The sequence below is a fragment of the Prosopis cineraria genome, unplaced genomic scaffold (genome assembly GCF_029017545.1).
Source record: "Prosopis cineraria cultivar Desert tree isolate PC_DT_omini unplaced genomic scaffold, ASM2901754v1 PC11, whole genome shotgun sequence".
Classification (NCBI taxonomy): Eukaryota; Viridiplantae; Streptophyta; class Magnoliopsida; order Fabales; family Fabaceae; genus Prosopis; species Prosopis cineraria.
Window position 1 is genome coordinate 35,987,209 of NW_026555342.1, and position 18,675 is coordinate 36,005,883.

Consider the following 18,675-nt stretch of genomic DNA (forward strand, 5'->3'; position numbering starts at 1 on the left):
TCATGGCTTTAAGCCACGTGTGGTTAGCATTACCCTCATAGACTGTGTTCACGTTTGTTTCGTGACTTTAGCTGCGTTTAGTTACTTACCCTTGTGGACTGTGTGTCCACGTTTGTATTCGTGGCATAAGCCGCATTTAGTTATTTACTCTCATGGACTGTGTCCATGTTTGTTTATTATTCTGATAAGTTCCTAAAATCATGAATTTGAATATTTGGTGATTTTATATTCCATTAGTTTTTATTTAGTAAATTATTTACAAACATTTATTTCATTTATGGGTTTTTTTGAAATCAAGTGATAATAACATTTGTTATGATAGTTCAATGGTTTAAAATTTTATTTAAAATTTTATAGAGCCATTTTATTTTGAAATTTATTAAATTTTTATAAAAGTTGTCGTTTATTTAACTTACATAATTATTTCAAACCTTCTTTTTTATTCATATTCAATTATTTATTGTTGCAACGTTATTCACTGAAAAGTATTTTATTTGGTCTCAGATACCATAGCTAACTTTGTAATCTTTGCTGATCTCTGATGGGCTTGTTGCTGAATTAATTAGAAGACCAATTTTGAGAATATCTTCCTATTCATGTAAAATTCTAACACCTATGTTGTACCTTTTAGAGATCTGATTTAGAGTGCTCCACATTAACTATAGTTGAAGTCCTGATTCTTATTGTTATGTTAATTATTTGCTGCTGAGAAGCAAAGCACCATATTGTTGGATATACGTTGTAAACTTTCTGTTGTAGAAATTTCGGAGGATCTTACCTTTAGGGGAGGTGTTGTAAAAATTTTATATTTTGATTTATGTGAAAAGTAAAATTTGATACATTAATTCAGAACTTTTCTTAATTGAAACTTCAGGGATGTGAATTTGTACATATATTTTATGTTGGTTATGTTAAAATTTTAGAACGTGACAGTATCTCTATATCACATATATCACTCAAGAACCCTATCCTGAAATTGAAGCACAATCACATTGGATAGCAAGGATGTCAAAATATAGCTGCTTGTTTGATCCATGCTCTTAGATTATCACATGGGACAGCAAAAATTTATTTGACTTTGCCACCACTCACAAGCCATGGAAATCAAACAAAAAGACCATGAGATAAGAAGGCATATAGAAATAAGACAAACATAAGTAGAAATTTAAATACTATAAACACAATGTCTATTCTTTTCACTTTTTTTCTTATCTTTCTCTTGGCAGATTACTTTCTGATGTTCCACCAAGTAGAATTATAAAGAATAAAAGAGAGAGTGCATGTATTTATAATAAACCCAAGACTAAGCCAAAGATACAACCAATATACAGTGTATCTAAATAAAGATTAGAAGACAAAGTAATATTATCACAGCATATTAAACCAAATGCACCAAACTCGTTATTAAAGTAGGTGATTGATTCCTTGAGATTAATCAAAGTTGTAATAAGAGGAGGAAAAATGATTCACAGCAGAAGAGCGGTAGAAAATGTTAATCAAAATAAATACAATGAGATCATCATTCTCCTAAGTATGCAAGATGTAAACATCACTCTTGTTGGCTACATACCAAAGTTTGTATAATACTTAAAAGGAGGCAATCAGCAATGTAGGCAACATATAAACATAGAAGAGAACTTTATCCCAGCATAGGTTTGCAAATGGTAATTATATTTAGTTTAACCAAAACAATAGTAATCTGTCATGACATTGGTGACGGCAAACATAGCAGAAACATGAATTCAAATTGAACCAACAACAACAAGCCTTATCCCACTAGGTGGGGTCGGCTACATGGATTATATGACACTATTATGCTCTATCATTTATTAAGTTTTTAGAAATATTATTAATTAAAAGGTCTTGCTCAACAACCTCCAAAAGTGTTCTCTTCAGTCTTTTTATACCCTTCTTGACAGGACTCAAAGTCTTTTGTTTCACTCTTCTCACAAATACCTCCTGTAGTTTTCTTTGTATATGTCCAAACTATAAATTCAAATTGAACCAAATAAGTATATTCCGTATCCTATATCTTTTAAAGGAATGTTAGAATTATCTTTCAGCAAAGAAATTACAAAAGGAATAGTTCAACCAACACTAGTAATTGTAAGACGCCCACCTCAATCCTTTGTATGTCAACAGAATGAGAAATTTAATTATTATTTTTAGTAGGATTTTGTCCTTGTCAATGATACACTAAGAGTGAAGAGGGTTAACGAAATTGAAGTTGCGGACTGTAGACAAGATTTACAGCCCCAAGGCACAGTGAAAATATGACACATTCTAGAGTGTGCTGCAAGAGAAATGGAAAACAAACAATCAGCAAGCACGCCTCTTCCCTAAAAGGGATTAGTAAATTAATAAACTAACACAAGGCTGCGACATAAAATGAGAATTTGCGTTCAACATCAATTATTAAATTTGATAACCCCTGAAGTGATTGGAAGTTAAAAACACTTCACTTTCTACAGGAATTCACCTTCCAAATTTATTTATTTATTTATTTATTTTGTTAGCCAATTGGAAAGTTTACTTTTATATAGCAGAGAGAAAGGAGAATTTGAATTAATGATTAGTGATATATTCTACAGCGTGATAACAATTAACAATGTCAACAACATATCAGCTGCTGAAACGGCATTCTCTTGATAACTTGTTCAGAATAACAAATAGAAACACTACACAATATCAAAAATTCAACATACAAAGTATAAAATCTATTTCCGCTCTTTTTACATTCTTTTAATATAGAACAAAGAACTGAAATTACATATGGATTATGGAACTGTAGATGTAACCTACGTGAAACAAAATCATTCTTGATATCAAATATTGCTCAAACTACTGCCAAGTAAAAAAGCATGACAATTTGATTCATGAAGCAACAAAGCCATTTCTAGCATTGATAGACCACCTTACAAGAAATTACCTTAGTGAAACTCACCGCACTGACAAAGGGAATATAAGCCTCTTCTGCAAGTATGCCAAAGTCATTCCAGAATCAATAATGGTACCTCGGTTGCTTGATGTTGCAAAAAATAGGTCAATCAATTAATAAAATTTGGCCATTGACAGAGATGCTCTACAGATTTAAATCGTAATGAAGCTTGAAATATTTGCCAAAGAAGTAGTTGGTCATAATGCTATTCTCAGAGAAGATTCTTGAGTCATTTTAGTACAAGCACCATTTCCAAGTAACCGATAAATACTCAAATTCCTATTTGACTTTTGTCCAATATTTAAAGACACAGTTATGAATACACATATTTGGTAAAAAGATAGTAATCTTTCACTGTATCCTAATATCCTAATATCCAAAATTGTACCTGAATTGTGATCATTAGATTTCAAGAGTTCTCCAAGCACTAGATGACTGCGGTTAAAAATTATGCAAAACCACAGCAAAAGGTTAGTTTTCTTGATTATCACTTGATACAACAACAACTACTATGCAAATAGGAATTCTTTTATGGCGGGGTTTCTGATTAATTCCCTTGTATCAGCTCATGGCCAAAAGGCTATTTTCAGCATTGCGAAGACTTAATCCATTCCTCCGTTCTACCACGGACTAAATTTAATATTGAAATTTGCTAACTTAAAATTGGTGCATCATGATTCAAAACCCCTCTAGGTTAGGAGAAGTGCCAAGAGAAAGAGCCCAACATGTTTTCACACACTCTCCGCAGAAAAGTTAAGGTCGCTAAACACATAAATCAATCGGCAGAATAAAAATATCCCAATAAAAATATCCCAATAAAATATATGTTGGAAATTGTGCCCTATGACCAATCATTATATTATACACATTGTTATTTAATGAATTTCTCTTTTGTTATCATATTAATTGCATGTTCACTATGATAACTGTATCCTTGGACAAACTATAATGATTATCCTAAATGTCCCTAGTCGGTCATTTATGAGAGATCATAGATAAAACAAGACTAGTATGACTTTCATTAATTATAAAGATACGAATCAAAGTCATAGGCACTTGAAAGAGTGCAAGGTGCTGGACTGACCCACTATGAGAAAGTTGTATAGTACAAGTCATAAGCTTATCTCATATGTAACTACATCACTAAGCCCTTTGACCTGTGATCATCATGAATTCCTATATTATGACTACTGAACTTTGACTTAGTCAAAAGTTAGCTTTGACCGAGTGATCATAAAAGCTGTGATTGAGTTTAGTGACATTCATGTAGAGGAATATGAGTGGTTAAGATGAAATTTGTCCCTTACATTAAGTGAGAGATATTACTAGGTCCCTCAAATATTTATTTGATAAATATTTATATATATATTTATATGAAATATAAAATTTAAAATATAATTTTATATATATATATTCATTTTTATAATATAATATGTATATGTGATATATATTATATTATATTGTGTTAGTTTTAAATTTAATTTTATATAATAGATTAAATTAAATAACTAACATGATATGATAGAATATTATGTCAATTTTATAATTTAAATTTATAAGATAAATTTAAATTAAATATGATACCATGAATTAAATTTATGAGATAAATTTAATTAAATTTTCGTAAGCTCTTTAAGTGGAAGGCGAAAATACTAAATTTTATACTATATATAGTTAGGAACGTGCTTTATGAAGAGATAGAGAGTTAAAAAAGTTTTGATAGCCAAAACACTTTGAGAGTCACGAAACACACTATAGAAAGAAAAACTAACGTTCAAAGAAGAACGGACATTGGAAGTTCTAGCACACTGTTTGAATTAGAAAGCTGTTCATATGGATATTGGTAGAGGGAGCAGATTTACGTTATCAACTTCTGAGATCCAAACTCTTGAAGAAAACACACGTCAAGTTTAAAGAATTAAAAGATAACTCTTCTATTCCCTTAATTTAAATGAGTTCGTTCAATTCATATTAAGATAGAGATTTTAAAATTTTAATCTTCTGCTGCACCTCTCAATCCAACAATGTACGCCAAATTAAGAGCTATAAATTTCGTTTAATTACAAAGAAACCCATAAATATGAAGGAAATTAGAGAAATTGGGCAATCTCAGCGTGGCATTAGCTAGAACCCAAATCTCACATATTAAGAAAGCACACACATGTAAGCTAAAAGAGTACTTGAGTTCAAATCGCCAGAGAAGCATAAATTCGCAATAGCAAGAAAAATAGGTAATAAATTGAAAAAAAACCCTTCTAAAGGATTGTAGATAAAATTACTGCAATAACCGAAAAGATTAAGGGTGCATTCACCTATTTCACTGGTTAAAAAAATTATCAACCAATCAAGTCTACTTGTACAGTAAACAATTAGGGGAGGGGATAGAGTAAGGGAAGAAATGATCGATTTTAATCTTGCATTAGCCAAAATCTGAAATCCATCAGTTAAGAAAAATGGTGCTCAATATGAAAACATCAAAAGAGCAATAGTAATTTCAAAGCAACCTTAATTGGAGATAAAGATAAACCGACACTTACAATTGGAGAGCTTTGAGAAATTTGCCGTGCTTTTGCTCCGTCTAACTCTCCCTGGACTTGGTAACCGTATATGGTTTTTGGATTTTCTTGCTCAAATCCCCCTCGTAGGAAGCCATATTGACACCGGCGGTGGTGGCCGTAAAAGAAAAAGCCATGGCAGCAGCCAGAGGTGGGGGTGTAGGATTGACACCGGGAAGCCCCACCCTGGTGGCATCAAAGAATTAGAAGCCTTGAGCTGGGTTCGGATTCAACAACACCATAAGAGAATAATTTTGAGATCTAGCAGCAACCAAGGATGATGTTGAATGTGTGGCTAGCAATTTTAGTAGTCTTGTTAATGTTCTTCTCACTTCAACCTTTGCTCGCGTCTGTAACTTCTGCTTTCGTTGCTAAGTTTCAGAAATAACTCGATGACACCAGCAAAGACAATTTTGAATTTTTAAAAGCCTATAACAAAAAAGAAAGAAAATAAAGTATTAAATAATTAAATAAATGAAAATAAAAGGGAGCGGGAAATTTTCAAAAGCCCGCCAACAGGTAACACTCGGGAACTGGAAGTCCACCAACATACGTCACACGTGAAAACACTGTTCAAGTACTGTTTATACCAATTTCCCAAATTGATAAGGATTATAGATTGTTCAAGTCTCTTCATATGTTTCTGATATGGAGATAAATAGGTTTTGATATAGATAAATGAGTGGTCAATTTACATGATATTTTCCATTTTATTAGACCATGTTTCAGCATTCATAGTTGCAAGCAATAGATTTAATCATAAAACTAGAAAATATAATAGTTAGGCTGATACTACTTGAGAAAGTTTATTTAAGCATATGAAGATTCTATATCATGACCAAAAGGCTTTTGAACAATGACCTTTGTCTAACCATAAAGAGTAAAAAAATCTTATATTTTCACAAATCAAGTCTCAGGCATATTAACTTGAGTATATCTTAATTGTATAAAATGAAACTCAATATGGAGACCGGTGAGAAACAAAAATATGCCAATTGTAAAATTCAACAAATTAATCTTGGAGGAATGCCTTTTGCCAAGATAGAGGGCCAAAACTAATCAGCAGTCACATTTTCAGTTAGGTAACATGACAACAAGTTGATAGTGAAACGGACACACAGTAAAAGATGTTCTTGAACAACAAATGTATTTCACATATTTTACATTAGAAATGAAAAGAAAGATACTGAAAAAAAAATGAAACAAATGCAAGTGATAAGATTCTAGATAGAATTCAGACTTATTTAAGAAGGAAGCGACAGAAGATAAATTAGGATTAATTTCATTTTTATTTAATTTAGTATTTTATTTAGTTTTAGATATTTCTTTAAATTTTATTTAGTTATTTAATTCTTTAGATTAAGTATTTTATCTAGTTAGATTTTATTCAATATTTTAGATTTTAGGAGATTTTATTTAGTTATCTAGTTATCTAAATTTTATTCATTATCTTAGATAGTCATCTAAATTTTATTTTAGATTGTATTTAGTATTATAAATATAACTAGCAACCTAGAAACTAGCATATCATCGAATAAATAAAACAATCTTTCAAATTCTTTGGAGATTCTCCTAAACGTGGCTATTGATAGAAATATAGAACGAAATTCTAATTCTATATCATCTTAATAGATTTATTTTTATTATTTCTTCTAGTTATTCTGAGCATCTAACAATTTGGCATCAAAGCCATGGTTACCACTCATACGGGTTAAGAAACAAACCATTCTGACAATTCATCCAATCATTCCCTAAAAAATCAAGGCTTGATCATTTTTAGATCTAGCTGCCATAGCCTCAAGACTTGAAACTCTTAATTTATTAAAAGGGAAAATAAAGGCACTCGAAGCCTCTGTACTCAACAAAGGCAAAAACACTCGAGAGGGCTTCCATAGGCATAATTATGAAGAAGAAAGCAAAGAAGAGGAAGAAAATCATAGACGCAGCAAATTTCATCGCACCAAAATTGAATTCCCAAAATTTAGTGGAGGTGACCCACGAGGTTGGTTCATAAAGGATAAAAAAATACTTTAAATATTATAGCACACTTGAAGAAGATAAAGTAGACATAGCTTCATTGTCTTTGGAAGGGGACACCCTCGACTTGTTTGCTTAGATCAACCATGAACGGACACTTCATTACTGGGATGAACTAGTGACAGCTTTTCAAGAGAATTTCAGACCCCTTGAGTGCCAAAACCCGATGAATATTTGTGTAGGATCAAACAAGAAGGAAGCGTGCAAGAATACTGAGTAGAATTTGCTAAACGATCATCACGAGTTAAGACCTAGCCTAAGCATTGCCTGCTCGGCGTCTTTTTGAACAAACTAAAGGATGAACTGTGCGCAGATATGCGCATTCAAAAACCTAAGAGTGTTTACTAAGCTGTGAGTCTTACAATGGAGTTTGAAGGGAAGCTTCTCTCTCGGGGGCCTAAGTCCAACTTCCTACAGACCCAAAACTAGTATAATTCTTCCTCTACCTTCACAAGAGAACAGAGGACTCAGGCCTAGAAAGCTTCAACTACATCTTCAAACTCATACATAAACCCAGCAACGTCTTCTTCTTCATTCAACCTTGCATCATCAAGCTTGGCTAGACTAGCTTCCATGGACGCTGAGCACCTACGCAGGAGGGAGAAAGGCCTTTGCTTTCGCTATGGAGAACTCATCAATGTAAGGGCTTGTTCTCCTTGATGGAGGTCACAGAAGAAGGTGAGGAGATTGTCCCTCTTCTTGAAGAAATAGAACCAAAGGGGCAAAATTTCATTAAATGCCATCCTGGGTAGTAACTCTGGGTCAATAATGAAACTTAATAGAAGGTTGGGCTCTCGACAGGTGTTATTATTAGTGGATAGTAAGTCCACACACAAATTGATTTCTGATGCATTAATCTAGGAACTTTGTCTATCTACCCAGTCTATTTCTACATTTGGAGTTAAAATTAGTGATAGTAGTATTATGCATTGTAACCAAATCTACAAAAATGTGGAAGTAGAACTGATGGGTCTTACCATTAAGGAAGATTTTTTCCCCTACACCCTAGGATGAGCTGATCTAGTTCTTCGTATTAAGTAGGTAGCATCCCTCAATATAATGCAAGCCAATTGGAATCAATTCTTTATGATCTTCTAGGTAAATGGTAAAAGGTATAAGCTACAAGGAGTCCTAAATACTACCAAAGGTGCTCAACTTAATTCAATGCGATAAATAGAAGCCTCTACTGACTAAACCTTTCCAATATTTCAACCCAAAACCTTTAATTGCAACATTCCCTTATGTTTTTGAAGAACCCACAAACTTGCCACCATTTAGAAATCACTCACATATCATTACCCTACTACCAGGGGCCAATCCTCCTAATTTATGATCATATAGGTATCTCATTATCAAAAAATTGAGATTGAAAAGGAAGTCAAAGAATTACTACAAAAGGGGTTTATTTAACCTAGTTCTAGTCATTTTGCCTACCCAGTCTTATTGGTCGCAAAGAAAGGGTTTGATGACGTTTTTGTGTAGATTATCGAAAATTGAATAGCATCACAATTCTAGACAAATATGAAATCTCCAATATTGATAAGTTATTAGATGAGCTATACGGGGCAATTTATTTCTCCAAACTGGATCTGCGATCTAGATACCATTGAATTAGGATGTCACATGATGATATTTACAAAACGGCATTTTGAACTCACTCTTGGCACTATGAATTCACAATCATGCCTTTCGACTTAACTAATGCTCCAGCCACTTTTCAAGCAATTATGAATGATTTATTTCGTCCCTACTTGTGAAAAATTGTATTGGTCCTTTTTAATGATATTTTGATCTACAGTTCCTCTTTACAACAGCACCAAGATCGCTTACACACTGTCTTGTAGACACTACAGGAAAATGTGTTCTGTGTCAATTTAAAAAAATGCTCTATCAGGAGGCCAAGAGTTCCCTTTTTAGGGCACCAAATTTCTCTTGAGCATGGCTATTGAGAAAAATATAGAATAAGACTCTTGTTTTATATCATCTTAATAGATTTATCCTTATTATTTCTTCCAATTATTCTGAACATCTAACAATAAATGAAACATAATAGATTAAAATTGATTTTAGAACCAATCTTACTATGAAAGATGAGACATTTAATTTTCAATTTTAATGTATCACTAGTACAAAATATGAAATTTAAGAGGTACTTTCTACATCGGTTGAAAGGCGAGTAGTGTAGAAAGTTAAGGCGGTGGCATTTTTGTAATTTTGGCAATGCGTATTATAGTTTTTACACTAGGTGAAAAGGCAATCGCTGTAAAAAATACTTTCTACAGTGGGTGAATAGTAACCCGCTATAGAAAGTGGTTCAATTTTTTTTCTTTTCAACTCCGCGCGTCTCCTCCCTCATTTTCTCTTCTTTGCGCCTTTAGAACACTCGTTCCTCCTCTCCCTTGACCCCACACCCTCCCCCTCCTCCTCGCCCCCTCCCCCTCGCCGCTCGGCCCCCTCGGCCCCATCCCCTTCCCCATAGCCCCCCGTCCCTACCCTCCTCAGCCCTCGCCCCCCTCCCCACCCCTGTCCCCCCCGCCCCCCGTCCCTTTCCCCCTAGCCCCTCGTCCCCACCCATGTGCCCCCGCCCCCCGTCCGTCCCCCTAGCCCCCCGTCCCCACCCCCTCCCCACCCCCCTCCCCCTAGTTAATTTTAAAAATAATTTTTTATTTGATTGTATTTTTTTAATTTTTTTAATTTATTAGGCTGATATGTGTATATATATGATGATAATGATATTGATTATTGTTAAGAGTGCTGTTAGTGGATTCATAAAGTCTTAAGTTGTTGCATGTGATCATTAATTTGGTTTAAAATTATCAATTTTCTCTATTAAAATTTTTTAAAATTCTTGGGAGGTCTAATTTTTAGGGAAAATTTTGTCGAAATTTTTTAAAATTCATTCTTTCCCCTTGAATTGCTTAAATTTAGTTTTTAAGAAGGCCTCATCAAGTTGTTTGCATGTGATCATTTTTAAGAAGGTCCAATTTTTAACATTAGTTATATTCTTTAGGAGTTGACATATGGATTGTAGTTAGATGAATGTTAGACGAACGAGTGATGAGTATGATAATAGGGTGAAGGAATTTTTAAAATTTTCTAAGAAAAATGATGTTGACAATAGTGCAAGGTTCTATTATCCTTGTGTTAATTGCTTAAATGAGAAGAGATTAGGTGCTGCCGAAATAAGAGAGCACTTGATTTATGATGGAATTTGTAAGAATTATACGATATGGATTTGGCATGGTGAACGATTGGAAAATTATAATAACATGTCTCAATATGTGGAAATTGATAATCTGAATAATGAAATAGATATGAATGAAGATCGGTTAAAGGACATGATCCGTAATCTTGGGGAAGAAGCTTTTGAATGAGCACATGTGTATGATAACTTGTGCAATAACATGGAGAAGCCTCTATACCCGGGGTGTACTGATTTTAGTTTGTTATCTAGAATGTTAAAACTGGTTACCTTAAAGGCAAAAGCTGGGTGGAGTGACCAAAGTTTCACTTGATTGTTAGAGTTACTTCAAATAATGTTGCCAAAAGGCAATGTACTACTAAATCGTTATTATGATGCCTAAAAGATCTTATGTCCAATGGATATGAAGTATAAAAAAAATACATACATGCCCTAATGATTGTGTGTTGTACAGAAAAGAGCTTAAAGGGGAGGAGAAGTGTCCGAAATGTGAGGCACCATGGTATAAAGAGAAGGGGGCTCCTGCAAAGGTCTTATGGTATCTTCCAATTATACTAAGATTGAAGCACTTGTTTGCAAATACTAATGATGCAAAGAACTTGATATGGCATGCAAATGAGAGGATATCTGATGGAAAACTTTGATATCTAGTCGATTCTCCTTAGTGGAAGAAAATTGATCAATTGTTTCCTGAATTTGGTAATGAGCCAAGAAACCTGAGGCTCGGACTTTCTACTGATGGAATGAATCCTTATGGTAGTCTCAGTAGTATACATAGTTCATGGCCTATTCTTTTGGTGATTTACAACCTATCACCTCGGCTGTGCATGAAACGAAGTGCATGATGCTATCCATATTGATTTCAGGACCAAAACAACTTAGAAATGATATTGATATTTGCCTAAGACCTCTAATTGAAGATTTGAAAATGTTGTGGGAGGTAGGTGTGGAAGTGTTTGATGCAAATCGGAAGGAAAATTTTAAGTTACATGCTATAATTTTTTGTACTATAAATGATTTTTCTACATATAGGAATTTGTCTGGCTATAGTGTGAAAGGTCATAAAGCTTGTCCAATTTGCAAAGAAAGCACAAACTATCATCAACTTCAACATAGAAGGAAGACAGTCTACCTTGGCCATCGGAGGTTTCTTAGACAAGATCACCCTTATCGTAAATTAAAGAAAGCTTTTCATAGTCACCAAGAGCACAATCATGCTCCACATGCTTTGACTGGGGATCAAGTGTTTGAACGGGTGAAAGACATCAATATTGTCTTCGATAAGACTAAAAAGAACATTGGTGCAAAAAACATATGGAAAAAAAGGTCTATCTTTTTTAACCTTCCATATTTGCACAATCTTGAAGTGAGGCACTGTATTGATGTTATGCACGTGGAGAAAAACATGTGTGATAGTATTATTGGAACGCTTCTGAACATACCAGGAAAGACCAAGGATAGTGTGAACGCAAGATTAGATTTGAAAGAAATAGGAATACAAGAGGATTTGCACTCGAGACTAGAAGGTAAGTGAACTTATTGTCCCCCAGCCTCTCATACATTGTACAAGTCTAAGAAAATAAATTTTTGTGAGTGTTTACATGGAATTAAAGTTCCTTCGAAGTATTCTTCAAATATTGGGAAGCTTGTGTCTGTGAAAGAATTGAAACTAGCAGGCTTAAAGTCTCATGATTTTCATGTCTTGATGCAACAACTATTACCTTTAGCTATTCGAGGTATACTAAAAGAAGATTTAAGACTTATAATAACTAGACTCTGTTTCTTTTTCAATGCTTTATGCAGTAAAGTTATTGACCCTGTAAACTAGAAGAGTTAGAATAAGAAGCTTGTATGATTTTATGCCAACTTGAGATGTACTTTTTTCCTACTTTTTTTTTTACATTATGGTTCACCTAATAGTGCATCTAGTGAGGGAGGTAAAATTGTGTGGCCCTATTTATTTACGATAGATGTACCCAGTTGAGAGATACATGAAAATACTAAAAGGGTATGTCAAGAATCCATATCGACTTGAAGCATCGATAGTTGAAAAATATGTTGCCGAAGAAGCTATAGAATTTTGTTTTAATTATTTGTCAAGTACAGAGTCAATTGGACTTCCTAAATCTCGTCGTGAGAAGAGGCAATTAGGTCAAGGCACACATGGAGTATCAGGAAAGAGCATAATTCATGATGAATTACAAGAAGTACATTTATATATTTTGAATAATATTGATGAAGTCAAAGAATACATTTTTTCTCACAAAAAACTTCTAAAGGCAGAAAATTATCGAATGAGAATGACTGAACAAAGGTTGTTGAAAGAGCATAATAAGAATTTTGTAGATTGGTTTAAGCAGAAAGTTTTGAATGAAAGTAGCATTTTTGATACAATTAAATGGTTGGCAAGAGGTCCTAACTTTAATGGTATATGTTAGAGTGCGTATGATATTAATGGGTATTCTTTCTACACAAAGTCCTTGGATGAAAAGAGTACAGTGCAAAATAGTGGGGTTATGATAGTGGCTGAAGCCGTTCACTTCTCTAGCTTAAAAGATAAGAAACCTAAACTAGCAGCAAGGACTTATTTTGGGGTTATTGAAGAGATTTGGGAGGTTGATTATACAAAATTTAAAGTTCTTGTTTTCAAATGCAAATAGGTTGACATCAACAGTGTTCATGATGATAAGTTAGGATTTACAATGGTTGATCTTAAAAAACTAACTTATGGGGATGAGCCATTTATCATGGCAGACCAAGTTAAACAAGTTTTCTATGTGACAGATCCAGAAAATAAAAATTGGTCAATAGCACTGAAAGGAAAAATGGTGATTGATAGTGATGATAATCAAGAATCAAGCTTCGATATTTTTGAAACCCCTACTTTCTCATCAGGGCTACTAATTTTAAATGTAGTAGATGAAGTAGATAACGAACATGCTACAAGAAGTGATCACCATGAAGGGATATGGGAGAATATCCTTATATGAATTTAGTTTTTAAATTAAAGTATGTTTCCTAAGTTCAATTAAATTTATATTATGTTTTCTAACTATCTTATATTTGTTTATTTTTCTAATTAATTTAATTTATATGAATTAATAGGAACATGGAGTATCAGAGTAAACATGGTGATGACACTCAAAGCCAACCTACTATTGGCCAGCCACTTAGTGATGACTCAAGTCATGGCACCCGTAGTGAGAGCCAGTCTATGAGGAGAGGTAGACGTGGCACACGATTGAGAGATTTGACATTAAGTAGGAGTGCTGGGCACAAGTTACCAATCCAATTTGATCAGAGATAGAATCCGATAGGAGAACACAAGGCCAAGTTTATTAGTTTTCTTGGCCTCCTATTTCGTACCAAGCCCCCTATTGTATTTGAGGACTGGTCTGATGTCCAGAACGTGTGAAGGACCAGATGTGGGAAAGTATTCAAGTATGTAATTAATTTATGTATGTAGTCATATATCATTGTTAAATTACTAATTATCATCTTGTGTTTTAATTGAAGCTCACGTACAATGTTCCTTCTAATCAAGATTGCCGACACAAGTTGATTTCCTCCTGTGGAATGTGCTGGAGAAATTTCAAGATCGATCTTGCTAGGAGATATATCCATATTGAGGTGCCAAAGGGTCAGGCTCATCCTAATCCTTTCGACACATACTAGTTCCTTGATGAAGATACTTGGCAAGAATTTGTCAGGATTTGAACTTCTGAAAAAGCTTTAGTCTGTTAATTTCTAATTAATTTAAGTTTTGTTTAGTTTTACTTGAACTATAAAATTTAAAATTCATTTTTTTAATAGGAAAAACGAGCTAAAGGGCAGGAAATTGCTCGACAGAATCAATGCCCCCACACGCTGTCTCGTGGGGGTTATGCTAGGGCTAATAATATATTGATGGTGGAGAAACAGAAGGAGAGAAGAAAAAGCTAAGTCCGATCCTTCCATACTCCTTTCTCCACCATCCCCCGTCTCCCGAGAGGAAAAATGGAGATATGGACACCAATACAAAAAAGGAGGCAAAAAAGGCTATACAAGCGAGATGGCGCACGAGATTGCTAAGAGGATTGTAAGTAATATTATTATTTCTTGTCCCTTTAAATTTCTATACAATTATATATAATATTAATTAAGATTATTATTTCTATGTTAAAGGATGCTCTTAAGGAGCAACAAGCCCAAGGAAGTTTCATTCTAGAGGACAAAAATGATATCTTGACGGTTGCAACGGGAAAACCAGAGCATCCAGGTCGTGTGAGGGGCGTTGGACATGGTATGGGCATAAGAGACTACTTTGGAGCACCTTTACGCCGAACTTAGGAGGTGTAGTGACTAGAGAAGAACTTGAAACAGTGATATTCACTGTGAGACAGCTAACTAAAGAAGAGTTTGAAGCTTCATTCGAGGCTCGGCTTTTACAAATGAAAGAGAAAATGAAGGAGGAGATGATGAGCATGATGAGCTCACGTAGGAGACGCCTACTGAACCAGTTCATACGTCTCCTGGATTTCATAGCACAAAAGGGAGTAATGTTCTTGAGCGTGTGTCAAATAGTCCTTCTGGTGACAACATTGGTGAACCATACGAGATGTTTCTAGAAGATCCTGATAGACGCTTGGTAGCGTTTACAACTTGAGATCAACCATCCACCATAAGCAAATTTAAGATTATCAAGTAAGAGTGATGGTTGAAGATCCAAAAGTGCCAAACACGTTGGTTCCATTCCCTACTGATGAGGTGAAGACTATAGCAGAAGCTGTTGGCAATTTTATCCTGTGGCCTAAGAGACTTGTGAATATGGTTTAACCTGTGGTATGCAATTTTATTATGTTGCAGCTTTCCTAAAATGTTTTCTTACTAACTATTTCTTTCTTTTTTATTATGTATAATAACTTTTCTTGCCGAATCTCCCGAAACTTCCAGAACCCTCGTTAACTCCACACTAATAAATGATCTTAATGGTGTATGATCCATCATTCAAATTCAAAGATTTAAAAATGGATTCGGAGGTTGTGGGTAAGAAAGACATGATAGTGACAATTGAACAGAAAGATTTGCTTGGACTTTTATCAAATAGTCAGCTTACCACACCACACATTGAACTATTTATGATGTAAGTTTGTGTTTCTTTAATGAAATTAACTTAATTATCAAGTCTAGTGATCTAACACAATTGCATTACTGTAGGTACCTTTATCATTTGTGCATCACATCGAGCAAAGGTGATAAGTTCGGATTCTTTTGCCCATATCACATGACAAAGAAAAGGAATACTCCAGAGTTAAGGGCCCAGTATCTCCAACAAAGAATATGTGAAGTCAAGAAAGATGTTTTTATGACTCCATATGTGCACTCGTGAGGATCAATTTGTAATTAATAGTTTTTTCGATATAGATTTACTTTAATTTGTCATATTTTGCAGGGACCATTGGCAGTTGTTTGTTCTTTCAATGAAGAGCAACACTATTATCTTCTTATGTTCCCTCCATTACAAACTTGGGAAGGAAATGAAGAAGACGATAGACTCGTAAGTATATTTGTGCAAAAATATTTAATATAATTTACACTAAATATTTTAGTTACTAACTTGGTAATCTTGAACATAAAGCAATGAAAACATATCAAAATGTGGTCTTGCAAAAGCACAGACATGAGCTCAAGGATCCTACATGGATCGAGCCAAAGGTAATGCTATACTTTATGAATATGTTCAATTACTAAGATTTTTTTATTGATTTCTTATGATTTATTCTTATACAAAGCCATAGACAACCAGTGAAGACGAATTTGTGCGGCCTATATGTCATGAGACATATGCTCAACATTATCACATTGGGTATGACTGAATTTACAAAAGAGGTAAATATATTTTTAAGAGTTTTATTTTATTATGTTATTTGAGAGTACATAATAAATCTCTTTTACAAATTATATTTTAGATGTTTGACAATTCGAATCCATTCCCCGAAGTTGAAATTGAAGACATTCGCATACATTGGGCAACTTATTTTGGGGAGAATTTGTGAGTTTTGTAGAAAGTTTCATACAATTTAAGAAGTTTGTTAGTTATAGACAACTTTTGAAAACATTTGTTGACACAATGTTTTGGATAGCTCAATATATAGTTTTTAGATAGTTTATAAATAACTTTGAGTTTTGAATAGTTGTTAATTTAATTTTATATTGAAAATTGTAAATAAATTGAGTTGTCTGATTTGGCTGTGGTAATTTTTGTGTACAGAGTAGGGTAAATTTAAAAATACGGACGTTTTTTTTAAAAAAAATACACTTTTTACAACGATTATTACCATAACCGGTGTAGAAATTAATATTCTACATTGGTTAATGTAAAAACCGATGTAAAATAGCAAACTTTCTACAACAGTTGTGTTTGAACCGCTGTAGAAAGTAGACTTTCTGTAGCAGTTGGTAGAAAGTCCACTTTCTACAGTGGTTGGAACTCCAACCGGTGTAGAAAGTCCACTTTCTACTAACCGCTGTAGAAAGTCTACTTTCTACAGCGGTTGTGTTTGAACCACTTTTTACAGCGGTTCGAACTTTCTACAGCGGTTAACTGCTGTAGAAAGTCCGCTTTCTACAACGGTTCGAACTTTCTACAACGGTTGGATGTAGAGAGCGGACTTTCTACAGTGGATGGATTTCCAACCGTTGTAGAAAGTAGACTTTCTACTTTCTACAACGGTTCAAACACAACTGCTATAAAAAGTGTTCTAGTTTTTTATTTTTTATTCGTTGATCCATTTTCTACATCGGTTATGATTAGCCGATGTAGAATATGTATTTTTTACAATGGTCGTATAACCGATGTAAAAGGTTAGACTTTCTATATCTCCTGTAACAACATCGCCTATTTAATCGCTGTAAATAGTCATTTTTAGCCGCTGTAAAAAGTTATTTTTGTAGTAGTGTATAATCACTGAACACATGATGTTGTCTGTTTGACGCCAGCAAATTTAACAATACTCTCAAAGGCACTGGTCTATCATCATGATTTAGTCTTAGAAGAGATTTATTCAAAAGCTAATCAAGATTAATAAATTTCCATGACAACCTTTGTCCTCCTCTTCTCATATTTAGTTTTAGTGCTAGGTGGACAAAAGTCAATTCCCACTCATTTAGCATTTCACTGCCATGCTTAGCATACAAATAAAAAACTTAACAAATAAAATAATGTACCTTCATGTGAGGCAAAGTGCTTTTGTCAGCAGCTTTTGCTATCCAGATAAATGAAGTGCCAATCTGTAACCTTGCATGACGTGCACTAAATGTCGAAGTACCCTACCAGGAGGAATATAGCCTTAAGTCTTAACCAGCAAGCTGAAGTAGTTTCTCAGTAATCAAAAGTAAAGTCAGAAAGGAGATTGTTTAGGGAACCTTGATGGCAAACGGAAGGGAAGTAAGAAGATCAAATAGTTTACTGATAACGCTCCCAACTGCATCTGGAAGAAACTTCAGAAATGGAGCCATCGCATCCAGATAGTGACCAAGTACTTCCACAAGGGAAGGTTCTGTCCATTTTGCATAAAGAAGTAGCTGAAGTAAGACTTCAAGAAAAATAACCAAAATTATTAAGGAACTGCCACTAGCGCAAGCCTAAATGCAACAATAAATCATGGAAAATTCGAACAAAAAACCTTAAAATATTCTACAAACTGAAGGCTAAAGTTAAGCATTTGCCTTGGCAAATTCATTAGAACCATCAAAAAACAGCATTGATGACATTCTCTAAACACAACTGCATGCTTTCCATCACTGCCAAGTCCTGATGTTAAAAAAAGAAAAAAAAAAAAAAGCAGAACCCATGATGTAAGAAGTCAAAAGCTTTCAGGAGACTACTGATCGATGCATGAAAAGAAGACTAAGTATCGAGGATTGTAACCTTCTCTGTCTGCATCTTTCTACTACCAAATGCA

At 34.1% G+C, this 18,675-nt stretch overlaps 1 long non-coding RNA gene across 1 annotated transcript; it reads right to left on the reverse strand.

The window, feature by feature from the left end:
- Window positions 1-2,602: 2,602 nt before the first annotated feature.
- LOC129285860 (uncharacterized) lies at window positions 2,603-18,241 on the reverse strand. Its single transcript, XR_008587394.1, has 5 exons — window positions 18,137-18,241; window positions 17,939-18,040; window positions 5,476-5,922; window positions 3,327-3,373; window positions 2,603-2,973 (listed from the first exon to the last, which is right to left on the reverse strand). It is a non-coding gene; the product is annotated as an uncharacterized LOC129285860 (long non-coding RNA).
- Between the last annotated feature and the right edge of the window lie 434 nt (window positions 18,242-18,675).